Consider the following 15,545-nt stretch of genomic DNA (forward strand, 5'->3'; position numbering starts at 1 on the left):
CTTGGAATGAAAGTGATGCCAGTTCCTTTCTTCCAAGGCAAGAGATCGTGTTCCGGAAGGCTCAGCTTTGAGCGTCATGAACATTAGCCCTCAGTCCTTGCATCCCAGTCCAATGCAGAGCCACATAAAGCAAGCAGGTGTGTCTGTTTCCATAGTGTGGTGGTTCCAGTACAATGCATAGCCACATGAAGCAAGCCGGCAAGTGTGTCTGTTTGTGTAGTGTAGTGGTTATCATGCGCACCTCATATGCAAAAGGTCCCTGGTTCGAAGCCAAGCAAATACAGCAAGTCGCTGGGCTTTTTCCCAGTATTTGCATTTCCTGACTCAGCTGACAGGCAAGCTGAGATAAAAGAGACTGTGTCTATCCCTCACCATCGTGAGGTACTACACTCCTGGGGCATCTGTCACAGCTCACCAAGAGGAGTTGTGCCAGCTTACGTCAGTCAGTTGCTCACTGTTTGACCTTTGCATTGAAGCCTGAGCCTACCGCATTCAAGCCAGCCAAGGAAGGAAGGTATGAGAGCGAAAATAGCTTTCCTGCCCTCACCAAGAACACACACCTTGAGCAAATAAGGTGCCAGACTTACAAGGCCCAATTGCCAACGGAGCATCACTTTTAGTGACGCCCCGGTGGCACTATGCACTGCGCGGTATTTACAAGATGGCGTTCAGCCAATTTTTGTGGCTTAACACCACCTTGTAAATACGGCACCTTAGCATGCAGCGCTTTCCCTGGAAGGGGCATGCAATGGGTGTTGCTGTGAGTGTGCCACAGCAACACCATAGCATTTTAATGCTGCTCCAGATTTAGGAGTTGTCGTAAATCTGCGTCAGCGCCAAAATCCAACGCCATCCCAGGGGTATCGTTAGAGTGGCGCACTGAGGAGAAATGTTTTCATTTCTCCTCGTTTTTTCTCTTTCTATGTGTGCTGCATTCTGCAGCACACATAGAAGTAAGAGCAAATCACCATTGAAGATTTTTCTTTTGGCCAGGAAGGTGTCCCTTCCTGCACAAAAACAATTTCCCCCTCAACGCAGTCATCCTTGTACCATGGTGCAAGAACGGCTGCGTTGGCGCTCAGCAGCTAATTTAGAGCTGGCGCAGGGGGAAGCACAGGGGTGCGCTGTATTCTACTAAATACGGCGCTTCCCTGCATTTTGAAAATGACGGAGCGTGGGGCTTGCAAATTTGGCACAGCGTCGCGCTCAGTCATTTTCTTGTAAATCTGGGACAAAATGTCTAAAGGATAGAGGCTTTTTATGTCATGTTCGATGACGACCATGCAAATGACTCTAGTCATACTGCAGAAGAGAGCACCATGTGGCGTTTCTTGCTTTGGGATGTAGTCTCCCACTCTCTGCCACCAACCCTCGGAGCAGGGTGGGAGCCGTAGCGCTTCTGTACCCAGGCTCGTTGGTCTAGGGGTATGATTCTCGCTTCGGGTGCGAGAGGTCCCGGGTTCAAATCCCAGACGAGCCCATTTTAGCGGAAAACAATCAAATCCTGCTCAAAATACACAACCCCTCAACATTTCTCATTCCACTCGAAGCATTGTTGCGCAAAATTTTTTTTTTGCCTCAGGCGAAAAATGGATTACAATGCCTTGGCTTCCTTCCTGCTTGCTCTCAGTGCGCCCTGTGTGATGATTTCACAGGCTTGCGTTCCTGGCATTTAGGCATCAGATATTTGTCAGTCTCTGCCCGCAGCTGTGACTTTTCAGGACGTCTGAGTGTATGCATGCTGGCTGACACCGCTGCAATTTTCACACTTACCCCTCGCATTCTGAGCAACTGCTGATCAAGTATAGAGGAAATCGGGCAAACATATGAGGGGAACTGTGCTCCTTCAGTCAAGCCAGCAAGCTTGTTTCTGTAGTGTAGTGGTCATCACATTTGCCTCACACGCAAAAGGTCACCGGTTCGACACTGGGCAGCAGTAGCTTTTGTGTTTGCTCACTAAAACCTCTGTCTCTCTCAATGCACACTTAGATAGAAATGACCTTTAAAAACTTGTGACCTGTGTAAAATGTGCTTTACTATTGCAGGAAGATAAAAAGTTATCTGCATCCCTCGGTGGTCGTGCATGAGCCTTGTTTCTTGTTCTGTTTTTTTTTTTTTTCTTGGCCATGTTATATTGTGGGGCCTTTAAAGCTGTGACTTTGATAGGAACATTGCAAGCAGCAGCATCAACAAGTGCAGACTGAAGAGTCAGACCTGCACAATGTTTTGGCTATCAGGATGGCCGAGTGGTCTTAGGTGCCAGACTCAAGAGAGCTTGATCTTCAGTGAAGCTGAGCCTTCTGGTCTCTTCATGGAGGCGTGGGTTCAAATCCCACTCCTAACAGGTGTGTTTTCTTACCTTAAATCTTGCTCTGCTTGCACAGCCAGCTCCTCACACCACTATCTTTGGAAGCTGCTGTGGCATGTGAGGAGAAATCCACCAACCCATCGGCTGGGCCCTCAATCAAAATTCTGTGTATTACTGGAAGGGGCATCTCAGGCACACCTTCTGTTAGAGCTGCACTTTATGACAGTAACTACCATGCTGGTTTCTACTTAAGCAGTTGATTCTATCGTTTGAAGTGAGTCTCTCCTGCCACCTTTTGGGCAAAGAAGACACTGCCCCTGCAACAACACAGGCAGACAAGCTCAAACTGGGTTTCTTTGTTAGGTGGGCGGAGCATATTGGCAATGGTGCCTCCTCGTGACTTGCAATTTACATGAAGAAGACAGAGAGGCAGCTGGGAGTAGGCAGTACCCATGAATCCCTGAACACTGTCTTGCGACTTGCACACAATTCTGAAATGAGGCGGGGGAAAGGAGGTGATTTCCCCATCAAGGGCCATTCCGGGAAATCAGCCACCCCGCGTCTCCCAGGTGAGTGTTTCAGGCCTATGAGCCACTACTATAAATCTCGCCTGATCGAGCGCTGAGTGAGCAAGTGTGCTTGAATCCAAGAGGCATGCTTCTCTGGCTCAAGAGCTAGCAGGCCCTTCAGTGCTTCTGGTCTGGAAGTCTAAGGTGCAAGGGTCCAGGACTTGCAGAGGGTTACAACTACCAGAAAGGGTCTGCTTTTCACATCAGTGCCCTAGTTCAGCTCACTGGCACAGGGCATCTTGACTACCTCTTTCCTTGCTAGAGACAAACAAAAAATCCTTGACAGAAAACATCAATTGCTATGGCACGCTTAGAGAGAGAGCCTCCGAATGGCCCTGCTTTTCTGAAAGACGCTTCAGAAGATGTTTCAAATGCCTCTGCAGCAGCAGTCTAGTTGGTATAGGGGTATGATTCTCGCTTCGGGTGTGAGAGGACCTTGGTTCAAATCCCAGACAAACCCTTACCTTTATAGGTTCAGTCTGTGTTTTAAACAGGAGTATTTCTGCTTTTCACTCTTGTAAGATGTCATGTTGCAATGCAATACATGCTTTATACCTGCGTTGAGACGGTTCAGCATCATGAAGGTATGAGAGATTTCTTTGCAACTGCTTTTCTGTGCTGGAGCAGCAGTGCTCATAGGAACATTAAATGCACAGTGCTTCTCCATGGTAATTTCGGGTCCAGTTCTGAAATCACCTCTTGGAATGAAAGTGATGCCAGTTCCTTTCTTCCAAGGCAAGAGATCGTGTTCCGGAAGGCTCAGCTTTGAGCGTCATGAACATTAGCCCTCAGTCCTTGCATCCCAGTCCAATGCAGAGCCACATAAAGCAAGCAGGTGTGTCTGTTTCCATAGTGTGGTGGTTCCAGTACAATGCATAGCCACATGAAGCAAGCCGGCAAATGTGTCTGTTTGTGTAGTGTAGTGGTTATCATGCGCACCTCACATGCAAAAGGTCCCTGGTTCGAAGCCAAGCAAATACAGCAAGTCGCTGGGCTTTTTCCCAGTATTTGCATTTCCTGACTCAGCTGACAGGCAAGCTGAGATAAAAGAGACTGTGTCTATCCCTCACCATCGTGAGGTACTACGCTCCTGGGGCATCTGTCACAGCTCACCAAGAGGAGTTGCGCCAGCTTACGTCAGTCAGTTGCTCACTGTTTGACCTTTGCATTGAAGCCTGAGCCTACCGCATTCAAGCCAGCCAAGTAAGGAAGGTATGAGAGCGAAAATAGCTTTCCTGCCCTCACCAAGAACACACACCTTGAGCAAATAAGGTGCCAGACTTACAAGGCCCAATTGCCAACGGAGCATCACATTTAGTGACGCCCCGGTGGCACTATGCACTGCGCGGTATTTACCAGATGGCGTTCAGCCAATTTTTGTGGCTTAACACCACCTTGTAAATACGGCACCTTAGCACGCAGCGCTTTCCCTGGAAGGGGCGTGCAATGGGTGTTGCTGTGAGTGTGCCACAGCAACACCATAGCATTTTAATGCTGCTCCAGATTTAGGAGTTGTCGTAAATCTGCGTCAGCGCCAAAATCCAACGCCATCCCAGGGGTATCGTTAGAGTGGCGCACTGAGGAGAAATGTTTTCATTTCTCCTCGTTTTTTCTCTTTCTATGTGTGCTGCATTCTGCAGCACACATAGAAGTAAGAGCAAATCACCATTGAAGATTTTTCTTTTGGCCAGGAAGGTGTCCCTTCCTGCACAAAAACAATTTCCCCCTCAACGCAGTCATCCTTGTACCATGGTGCAAGAACGGCTGCGTTGGCGCTCAGCAGCTAATTTAGAGCTGGCGCAGGGGGAAGCACAGGGGTGCGCTGTATTCTACTAAATACGGCGCTTCCCTGCATTTTGAAAATGACGGAGCGTGGGGCTTGCAAATTTGGCACAGAGTCGCGCTCAGTCATTTTCTTGTAAATCTGGGACAAAATGTCTAAAGGATAGAGGCTTTTTATGTCATGTTCGATGACGACCATGCAAATGACTCTAGTCATACTGCAGAAGAGAGCACCATGTGGCGTTTCTTGCTTTGGGATGTAGTCTCCCACTCTCTGCCACCAACCCTCGGAGCAGGGTGGGAGCCGTAGCGCTTCTGTATCCAGGCTCGTTGGTCTAGGGGTATGATTCTCGCTTCGGGTGCGAGAGGTCCCGGGTTCAAATCCCGGACGAGCCCATTTTAGCGGAAAACAATCAAATCCTGCTCAAAATACACAACCCCTCAACATTTCTCATTCCACTCGAAGCATTGTTGCGCAAAACATATTTTTTGCCTCAGGCGAAAAATGGATTACAATGCCTTGGCTTCCTTCCTGCTTGCTCTCAGTGCGCCCTGTGTGATGATTTCACAGGCTTGCGTTCCTGGCATTTAGGCATCAGATATTTGTCTGTCTCTGCCCGCAGCTGTGACTTTTCAGGACGTCTGAGTGTATGCATGCTGGCTGACACCGCTGCAATTTTCACACTTACCCCTCGCATTCTGACCAACTGCTGATCAAGTATATAGGAAATCGGGCAAACATATGAGGGGAACTGTGCTCCTTCAGTCAAGCCAGCAAGCTTGTTTCTGTAGTGTAGTGGTTATCACATTTGCCTCACACACAAAAGGTCCCCGGTTCGACACTGGGCAGCAGTAGCTTTTGTGTTTGCTCACTAAAACCTCAGTCTCTCTCAATGCACACTTAGATAGAAATGACCTTTGAAAACTTGGACCTGTGTAAAATGTGCTTTACTATTGCAGGACGATAAAAAGTTATCTGCATCCCTCGGTGGTCGTGCATGAGCCTTGTTTCTTGTTCTGTTTTTTTTTTTTTTCTTGGCCATGTTATATTGTGGGGCCTTTAAAGCTGTGACTTTGATAGGAACATTGCAAGCAGCAGCATCAACAAGTGCAGACTGAAGAGTCAGACCTGCACAATGTTTTGGCTGTCAGGATGGCCGAGTGGTCTTAGGTGCCAGACTCAAGAGAGCTTGATCTTCAGTGAAGCTGAGCCTTCTGGTCTCTTCATGGAGGCGTGGGTTCAAATCCCACTCCTAACAGGTGTGTTTTCTTACCTTAAATCTTGCTCTGCTTGCACAGCCAGCTCCTCACACCACTATCTTTGGAAGCTGCTGTGGCATGTGAGGAGAAATCCACCAACCCATCGGCTGGGCCCTCAATCAAAATTCTGTGTATTACTGGAAGGGGCATCTCAGGCACACCTTCTGTTAGAGCTGATCTTTATGACAGTAACTACCATGCTGGTTTCTACTTAAGCAGTTGATTCTATCGTTTGAAGTGAGTCTCTCCTGCCACCTTTTGGGCAAAGAAGACACTGCCCCTGCAACAACACAGGCAGACAAGCTCAAACTGGGTTTCTTTGTTAGGTGGGCGGAGCATATTGGCAATGGTGCCTCCTCGTGACTTGCAATTTACATGAAGAAGACAGAGAGGCAGCTGGGAGTAGGCAGTACCCATGAACCCCTGAACACTGTCTTGCGACTTGCACACAATTCTGAAATGAGGCGGGGGAAAGGAGGTGATTTCCCCATCAAGGGCCATTCCGGGAAATCAGCCACCCCGCGTCTCCCAGGTGAGTGTTTCAGGCCTATGAGCCACTACTATAAATCTCGCCTGATCGAGCGCTGAGCGAGCAAGTGTGCTTGAATCCAAGAGGCATGCTTCTCTGGCTCAAGAGCTAGCAGGCCCTTCAGTGCTTCTGGTCTGAAAGTCTAAGTTGCAAGGGTCCAGGACTTGCAGAGGGTTACAACTACCAGAAAGGGTCTGCTTTTCACATCAGTGCCCTAGTTCAGCTCACTGGCACAGGGCATCTTGACTACCTCTTTCCTTGCTAGAGACAAACAAGAAATCCTTGACAGAAAACATCAATTGCTATGGCACGCTTAGAGAGAGAGCCTCCGAATGGCCCTGCTTTTCTGAAAGACGCTTCAGAAGATGTTTCAAATGCCTCTGCAGCAGCAGTCTAGGTGGTATAGGGGTATGATTCTCGCTTCGGGTGTGAGAGGACCTTGGTTCAAATCCCAGACAAACCCTTACCTTTATAGGTTCAGTCTGTGTTGTAAACAGGAGTATTTCTGCTTTTCACTCTTGTAAGATGTCATGTTGCAATGCAATACATGCTTTATACCTGCGTTGAGACGGTTCAGCATCATGAAGGTATGCAAGATTTCTTTGCAACTGCTTTTCTGTGCTGGAGCAGCAGTGCTCATAGGAACATTAAATGCACAGTGCTTCTCCATGGTAATTTCGGGTCCAGTTCTGAAATCACCTCTTGGAATAAAAGTGATGCCAGTTCCTTTCTTCCAAGGCAAGAGATCGTGTTCCGGAAGGCTCAGCTTTGAGCGTCATGAACATTAGCCCTCAGTCCTTGCATCCCAGTCCAATGCAGAGCCACATAAAGCAAGCAGGTGTGTCTGTTTCCATAGTGTGGTGGTTCCAGTACAATGCATAGCCACATGAAGCAAGGCGGCAAGTGTGTCTGTTTGTGTAGTGTAGTGGTTATCATGCGCACCTCACATGCAAAAGGTCCCTGGTTCGAAACCAAGCAAATACAGCAAGTCGCTGGGCTTTTTCCCAGTATTTGCATTTCCTGACTCAGTTGACAGGCAAGCTGAGATAAAAGAGACTGTGTCTATCCCTCACCATCGTGAGGTACTAGGCTCCTGGGGCATCTGTCACAGCTCACCAAGAGGAGTTGCGCCAGCTTACGTCAGTCAGTTGCTCACTGTTTGACCTTTGCATTGAAGCCTGAGCCTACCGCATTCAAGCCAGCCAAGGAAGGAAGGTATGAGAGTGAAAATAGCTTTCCTGCCCTCACCAAGAACACACACCTTGAGCAAATAAGGTGCCAGACTTACAAGGCCCAATCGCCAATGGAGCATCACGTTTAGTGACGCCCCGGTGGCACTATGCACTGCGCGGTATTTACAAGATGGCGTTCAGCCACTTTTTGTGGCTTAACACCACCTTGTAAATACGGCACCTTAGCATTCAGCGCTTTCCCTGGAAGGGGCGTGCAATGGGTGTTGCTGTGAGTGTGCCACAGCAACACCATAGCATTTTAATGCTGCTCCAGATTTAGGAGTTGTCGTAAATCTGCGTCCCCGCCAAAATCCAACGCCATCCCAGGGGTATCGTTAGAGTGGCGCACTGAGGAGAAATTTTTTCATTTCTCCTCGTTTTTTCTCTTTCAATGTCTGCTTCATTCTGCAGCACACATAGAAGTAAGAGCAAATCACCATTGAAGATTTTTCTTTTGGCCAGGAAGGTGTCCCTTCCTGCACAAAAACAATTTCCCCCTCAACGCAGTCATCCTTGTACCATGGTGCAAGAACGGCTGCGTTGGCGCTCAGCAGCTAATTTAGAGCTGGCGCAGGGGGAAGCACAGGGGTGCGCTGTATTCTACTAAATACGGCGCTTCCCTGCATTTTGAAAATGACGGAGCGTGGGGCTTGCAAATTTGGCACAGCGTCGCGCTCAGTCATTTTCTTGTAAATCTGGGACAAAATGTCTAAAGGATAGAGGCTTTTTATGTCATGTTCGATGACGACCATGCAAATGACTCTAGTCATACTGCAGAAGAGAGCACCATGTGGCGTTTCTTGCTTTGGGATGTAGTCTCCCACTCTCTGCCACCAACCCTCGGAGCAGGGTGGGAGCCGTAGCGCTTCTGTACCCAGGCTCGTTGGTCTAGGGGTATGATTCTCGCTTCGGGTGCGAGAGGTCCCGGGTTCAAATCCCAGACGAGCCCATTTTAGCGGAAAACAATCAAATCCTGCTCAAAATACACAACCCCTCAACATTTCTCATTCCACTCGAAGCATTGTTGCGCAAAACATATTTTTTGCCTCAGGCGAAAAATGGATTACAATGCCTTGGCTTCCTTCCTGCTTGCTCTCAGTGCGCCCTGTGTGATGATTTCACAGGCTTGCGTTCCTGGCATTTAGGCATCAGATATTTGTCAGTCTCTGCCCGCAGCTGTGACTTTTCAGGACGTCTGAGTGTATGCATGCTGGCTGACACCGCTGCAATTTTCACACTTACCCCTCGCATTCTGAGCAACTGCTGATCAAGTATAGAGGAAATCGGGCAAACATATGAGGGGAACTGTGCTCCTTCAGTCAAGCCAGCAAGCTTGTTTCTGTAGTGTAGTGGTCATCACATTTGCCTCACACGCAAAAGGTCACCGGTTCGACACTGGGCAGCAGTAGCTTTTGTGTTTGCTCACTAAAACCTCTGTCTCTCTCAATGCACACTTAGATAGAAATGACCTTTAAAAACTTGTGACCTGTGTAAAATGTGCTTTACTATTGCAGGACGATAAAAAGTTATCTGCATCCCTCGGTGGTCGTGCATGAGCCTTGTTTCTTGTTCTGTTTTTTTTTTTTTTCTTGGCCATGTTATATTGTGGGGCCTTTAAAGCTGTGACTTTGATAGGAACATTGCAAGCAGCAGCATCAACAAGTGCAGACTGAAGAGTCAGACCTGCACAATGTTTTGGCTATCAGGATGGCCGAGTGGTCTTAGGTGCCAGACTCAAGAGAGCTTGATCTTCAGTGAAGCTGAGCCTTCTGGTCTCTTCATGGAGGCGTGGGTTCAAATCCCACTCCTAACAGGTGTGTTTTCTTACCTTAAATCTTGCTCTGCTTGCACAGCCAGCTCCTCACACCACTATCTTTGGAAGCTGCTGTGGCATGTGAGGAGAAATCCACCAACCCATCGGCTGGGCCCTCAATCAAAATTCTGTGTATTACTGGAAGGGGCATCTCAGGCACACCTTCTGTTAGAGCTGCACTTTATGACAGTAACTACCATGCTGGTTTCTACTTAAGCAGTTGATTCTATCGTTTGAAGTGAGTCTCTCCTGCCACCTTTTGGGCAAAGAAGACACTGCCCCTGCAACAACACAGGCAGACAAGCTCAAACTGGGTTTCTTTGTTAGGTGGGCGGAGCATATTGGCAATGGTGCCTCCTCGTGACTTGCAATTTACATGAAGAAGACAGAGAGGCAGCTGGGAGTAGGCAGTACCCATGAATCCCTGAACACTGTCTTGCGACTTGCACACAATTCTGAAATGAGGCGGGGGAAAGGAGGTGATTTCCCCATCAAGGGCCATTCCGGGAAATCAGCCACCCCGCGTCTCCCAGGTGAGTGTTTCAGGCCTATGAGCCACTACTATAAATCTCGCCTGATCGAGCGCTGAGTGAGCAAGTGTGCTTGAATCCAAGAGGCATGCTTCTCTGGCTCAAGAGCTAGCAGGCCCTTCAGTGCTTCTGGTCTGGAAGTCTAAGGTGCAAGGGTCCAGGACTTGCAGAGGGTTACAACTACCAGAAAGGGTCTGCTTTTCACATCAGTGCCCTAGTTCAGCTCACTGGCACAGGGCATCTTGACTACCTCTTTCCTTGCTAGAGACAAACAAAAAATCCTTGACAGAAAACATCAATTGCTATGGCACGCTTAGAGAGAGAGCCTCCGAATGGCCCTGCTTTTCTGAAAGACGCTTCAGAAGATGTTTCAAATGCCTCTGCAGCAGCAGTCTAGTTGGTATAGGGGTATGATTCTCGCTTCGGGTGTGAGAGGACCTTGTTCAAATCCCAGACAAACCCTTACCTTTATAGGTTCAGTCTGTGTTTTAAACAGGAGTATTTCTGCTTTTCACTCTTGTAAGATGTCATGTTGCAATGCAATACATGCTTTATACCTGCGTTGAGACGGTTCAGCATCATGAAGGTATGAGAGATTTCTTTGCAACTGCTTTTCTGTGCTGGAGCAGCAGTGCTCATAGGAACATTAAATGCACAGTGCTTCTCCATGGTAATTTCGGGTCCAGTTCTGAAATCACCTCTTGGAATGAAAGTGATGCCAGTTCCTTTCTTCCAAGGCAAGAGATCGTGTTCCGGAAGGCTCAGCTTTGAGCGTCATGAACATTAGCCCTCAGTCCTTGCATCCCAGTCCAATGCAGAGCCACATAAAGCAAGCAGGTGTGTCTGTTTCCATAGTGTGGTGGTTCCAGTACAATGCATAGCCACATGAAGCAAGCCGGCAAATGTGTCTGTTTGTGTAGTGTAGTGGTTATCATGCGCACCTCACATGCAAAAGGTCCCTGGTTCGAAGCCAAGCAAATACAGCAAGTCGCTGGGCTTTTTCCCAGTATTTGCATTTCCTGACTCAGCTGACAGGCAAGCTGAGATAAAAGAGACTGTGTCTATCCCTCACCATCGTGAGGTACTACGCTCCTGGGGCATCTGTCACAGCTCACCAAGAGGAGTTGCGCCAGCTTACGTCAGTCAGTTGCTCACTGTTTGACCTTTGCATTGAAGCCTGAGCCTACCGCATTCAAGCCAGCCAAGGAAGGAAGGTATGAGAGCGAAAATAGCTTTCCTGCCCTCACCAAGAACACACACCTTGAGCAAATAAGGTGCCAGACTTACAAGGCCCAATTGCCAACGGAGCATCACATTTAGTGACGCCCCGGTGGCACTATGCACTGCGCGGTATTTACCAGATGGCGTTCAGCCAATTTTTGTGGCTTAACACCACCTTGTAAATACGGCACCTTAGCACGCAGCGCTTTCCCTGGAAGGGGCGTGCAATGGGTGTTGCTGTGAGTGTGCCACAGCAACACCATAGCATTTTAATGCTGCTCCAGATTTAGGAGTTGTCGTAAATCTGCGTCAGCGCCAAAATCCAACGCCATCCCAGGGGTATCGTTAGAGTGGCGCACTGAGGAGAAATGTTTTCATTTCTCCTCGTTTTTTCTCTTTCTATGTGTGCTGCATTCTGCAGCACACATAGAAGTAAGAGCAAATCACCATTGAAGATTTTTCTTTTGGCCAGGAAGGTGTCCCTTCCTGCACAAAAACAATTTCCCCCTCAACGCAGTCATCCTTGTACCATGGTGCAAGAACGGCTGCGTTGGCGCTCAGCAGCTAATTTAGAGCTGGCGCAGGGGGAAGCACAGGGGTGCGCTGTATTCTACTAAATACGGCGCTTCCCTGCATTTTGAAAATGACGGAGCGTGGGGCTTGCAAATTTGGCACAGAGTCGCGCTCAGTCATTTTCTTGTAAATCTGGGACAAAATGTCTAAAGGATAGAGGCTTTTTATGTCATGTTCGATGACGACCATGCAAATGACTCTAGTCATACTGCAGAAGAGAGCACCATGTGGCGTTTCTTGCTTTGGGATGTAGTCTCCCACTCTCTGCCACCAACCCTCGGAGCAGGGTGGGAGCCGTAGCGCTTCTGTATCCAGGCTCGTTGGTCTAGGGGTATGATTCTCGCTTCGGGTGCGAGAGGTCCCGGGTTCAAATCCCGGACGAGCCCATTTTAGCGGAAAACAATCAAATCCTGCTCAAAATACACAACCCCTCAACATTTCTCATTCCACTCGAAGCATTGTTGCGCAAAACATATTTTTTGCCTCAGGCGAAAAATGGATTACAATGCCTTGGCTTCCTTCCTGCTTGCTCTCAGTGCGCCCTGTGTGATGATTTCACAGGCTTGCGTTCCTGGCATTTAGGCATCAGATATTTGTCTGTCTCTGCCCGCAGCTGTGACTTTTCAGGACGTCTGAGTGTATGCATGCTGGCTGACACCGCTGCAATTTTCACACTTACCCCTCGCATTCTGACCAACTGCTGATCAAGTATATAGGAAATCGGGCAAACATATGAGGGGAACTGTGCTCCTTCAGTCAAGCCAGCAAGCTTGTTTCTGTAGTGTAGTGGTTATCACATTTGCCTCACACACAAAAGGTCCCCGGTTCGACACTGGGCAGCAGTAGCTTTTGTGTTTGCTCACTAAAACCTCAGTCTCTCTCAATGCACACTTAGATAGAAATGACCTTTGAAAACTTGGACCTGTGTAAAATGTGCTTTACTATTGCAGGACGATAAAAAGTTATCTGCATCCCTCGGTGGTCGTGCATGAGCCTTGTTTCTTGTTCTGTTTTTTTTTTTTTTCTTGGCCATGTTATATTGTGGGGCCTTTAAAGCTGTGACTTTGATAGGAACATTGCAAGCAGCAGCATCAACAAGTGCAGACTGAAGAGTCAGACCTGCACAATGTTTTGGCTGTCAGGATGGCCGAGTGGTCTTAGGTGCCAGACTCAAGAGAGCTTGATCTTCAGTGAAGCTGAGCCTTCTGGTCTCTTCATGGAGGCGTGGGTTCAAATCCCACTCCTAACAGGTGTGTTTTCTTACCTTAAATCTTGCTCTGCTTGCACAGCCAGCTCCTCACACCACTATCTTTGGAAGCTGCTGTGGCATGTGAGGAGAAATCCACCAACCCATCGGCTGGGCCCTCAATCAAAATTCTGTGTATTACTGGAAGGGGCATCTCAGGCACACCTTCTGTTAGAGCTGATCTTTATGACAGTAACTACCATGCTGGTTTCTACTTAAGCAGTTGATTCTATCGTTTGAAGTGAGTCTCTCCTGCCACCTTTTGGGCAAAGAAGACACTGCCCCTGCAACAACACAGGCAGACAAGCTCAAACTGGGTTTCTTTGTTAGGTGGGCGGAGCATATTGGCAATGGTGCCTCCTCGTGACTTGCAATTTACATGAAGAAGACAGAGAGGCAGCTGGGAGTAGGCAGTACCCATGAACCCCTGAACACTGTCTTGCGACTTGCACACAATTCTGAAATGAGGCGGGGGAAAGGAGGTGATTTCCCCATCAAGGGCCATTCCGGGAAATCAGCCACCCCGCGTCTCCCAGGTGAGTGTTTCAGGCCTATGAGCCACTACTATAAATCTCGCCTGATCGAGCGCTGAGCGAGCAAGTGTGCTTGAATCCAAGAGGCATGCTTCTCTGGCTCAAGAGCTAGCAGGCCCTTCAGTGCTTCTGGTCTGAAAGTCTAAGTTGCAAGGGTCCAGGACTTGCAGAGGGTTACAACTACCAGAAAGGGTCTGCTTTTCACATCAGTGCCCTAGTTCAGCTCACTGGCACAGGGCATCTTGACTACCTCTTTCCTTGCTAGAGACAAACAAGAAATCCTTGACAGAAAACATCAATTGCTATGGCACGCTTAGAGAGAGAGCCTCCGAATGGCCCTGCTTTTCTGAAAGACGCTTCAGAAGATGTTTCAAATGCCTCTGCAGCAGCAGTCTAGGTGGTATAGGGGTATGATTCTCGCTTCGGGTGTGAGAGGACCTTGGTTCAAATCCCAGACAAACCCTTACCTTTATAGGTTCAGTCTGTGTTGTAAACAGGAGTATTTCTGCTTTTCACTCTTGTAAGATGTCATGTTGCAATGCAATACATGCTTTATACCTGCGTTGAGACGGTTCAGCATCATGAAGGTATGCAAGATTTCTTTGCAACTGCTTTTCTGTGCTGGAGCAGCAGTGCTCATAGGAACATTAAATGCACAGTGCTTCTCCATGGTAATTTCGGGTCCAGTTCTGAAATCACCTCTTGGAATAAAAGTGATGCCAGTTCCTTTCTTCCAAGGCAAGAGATCGTGTTCCGGAAGGCTCAGCTTTGAGCGTCATGAACATTAGCCCTCAGTCCTTGCATCCCAGTCCAATGCAGAGCCACATAAAGCAAGCAGGTGTGTCTGTTTCCATAGTGTGGTGGTTCCAGTACAATGCATAGCCACATGAAGCAAGGCGGCAAGTGTGTCTGTTTGTGTAGTGTAGTGGTTATCATGCGCACCTCACATGCAAAAGGTCCCTGGTTCGAAACCAAGCAAATACAGCAAGTCGCTGGGCTTTTTCCCAGTATTTGCATTTCCTGACTCAGTTGACAGGCAAGCTGAGATAAAAGAGACTGTGTCTATCCCTCACCATCGTGAGGTACTAGGCTCCTGGGGCATCTGTCACAGCTCACCAAGAGGAGTTGCGCCAGCTTACGTCAGTCAGTTGCTCACTGTTTGACCTTTGCATTGAAGCCTGAGCCTACCGCATTCAAGCCAGCCAAGGAAGGAAGGTATGAGAGTGAAAATAGCTTTCCTGCCCTCACCAAGAACACACACCTTGAGCAAATAAGGTGCCAGACTTACAAGGCCCAATCGCCAATGGAGCATCACGTTTAGTGACGCCCCGGTGGCACTATGCACTGCGCGGTATTTACAAGATGGCGTTCAGCCACTTTTTGTGGCTTAACACCACCTTGTAAATACGGCACCTTAGCATTCAGCGCTTTCCCTGGAAGGGGCGTGCAATGGGTGTTGCTGTGAGTGTGCCACAGCAACACCATAGCATTTTAATGCTGCTCCAGATTTAGGAGTTGTCGTAAATCTGCGTCCCCGCCAAAATCCAACGCCATCCCAGGGGTATCGTTAGAGTGGCGCACTGAGGAGAAATTTTTTCATTTCTCCTCGTTTTTTCTCTTTCAATGTCTGCTTCATTCTGCAGCACACATAGAAGTAAGAGCAAATCACCATTGAAGATTTTTCTTTTGGCCAGGAAGGTGTCCCTTCCTGCACAAAAACAATTTCCCCCTCAACGCAGTCATCCTTGTACCATGGTGCAAGAACGGCTGCGTTGGCGCTCAGCAGCTAATTTAGAGCTGGCGCAGGGGGAAGCACAGGGGTGCGCTGTATTCTACTAAATACGGCGCTTCCCTGCATTTTGAAAATGACGGAGCGTGGGGCTTGCAAATTTGGCACAGCGTCGCGCTCAGTCATTTTCTTGTAAATCTGGGACAAAATGTCTAAAGGA

At 48.4% G+C, this 15,545-nt stretch overlaps 4 non-coding genes across 4 annotated transcripts; all 4 read left to right on the plus strand.

Moving 5' to 3' along the window:
- Nucleotides 1-1,408: 1,408 nt before the first annotated feature.
- TRNAP-CGG (transfer RNA proline (anticodon CGG)) lies at nucleotides 1,409-1,480 on the plus strand. Its single transcript has one exon. It is a non-coding gene; the product is annotated as a tRNA-Pro (tRNA).
- Nucleotides 1,481-4,983: 3,503 nt separating this feature from the next.
- On the plus strand, nucleotides 4,984-5,055 carry TRNAP-CGG (transfer RNA proline (anticodon CGG)). The gene has a single exon. It is a non-coding gene; the product is annotated as a tRNA-Pro (tRNA).
- A 3,502-nt stretch (nucleotides 5,056-8,557) lies between these two features.
- Nucleotides 8,558-8,629, plus strand: TRNAP-CGG (transfer RNA proline (anticodon CGG)). The gene has a single exon. It is a non-coding gene; the product is annotated as a tRNA-Pro (tRNA).
- A 3,502-nt stretch (nucleotides 8,630-12,131) lies between these two features.
- Nucleotides 12,132-12,203, plus strand: TRNAP-CGG (transfer RNA proline (anticodon CGG)). Its single transcript has one exon. It is a non-coding gene; the product is annotated as a tRNA-Pro (tRNA).
- Nucleotides 12,204-15,545: the final 3,342 nt, after the last annotated feature.

Source organism: Pleurodeles waltl, unplaced genomic scaffold (assembly GCF_031143425.1).
Source record: "Pleurodeles waltl isolate 20211129_DDA unplaced genomic scaffold, aPleWal1.hap1.20221129 scaffold_91, whole genome shotgun sequence".
NCBI classification, from domain to species: Eukaryota; Metazoa; Chordata; class Amphibia; order Caudata; family Salamandridae; genus Pleurodeles; species Pleurodeles waltl.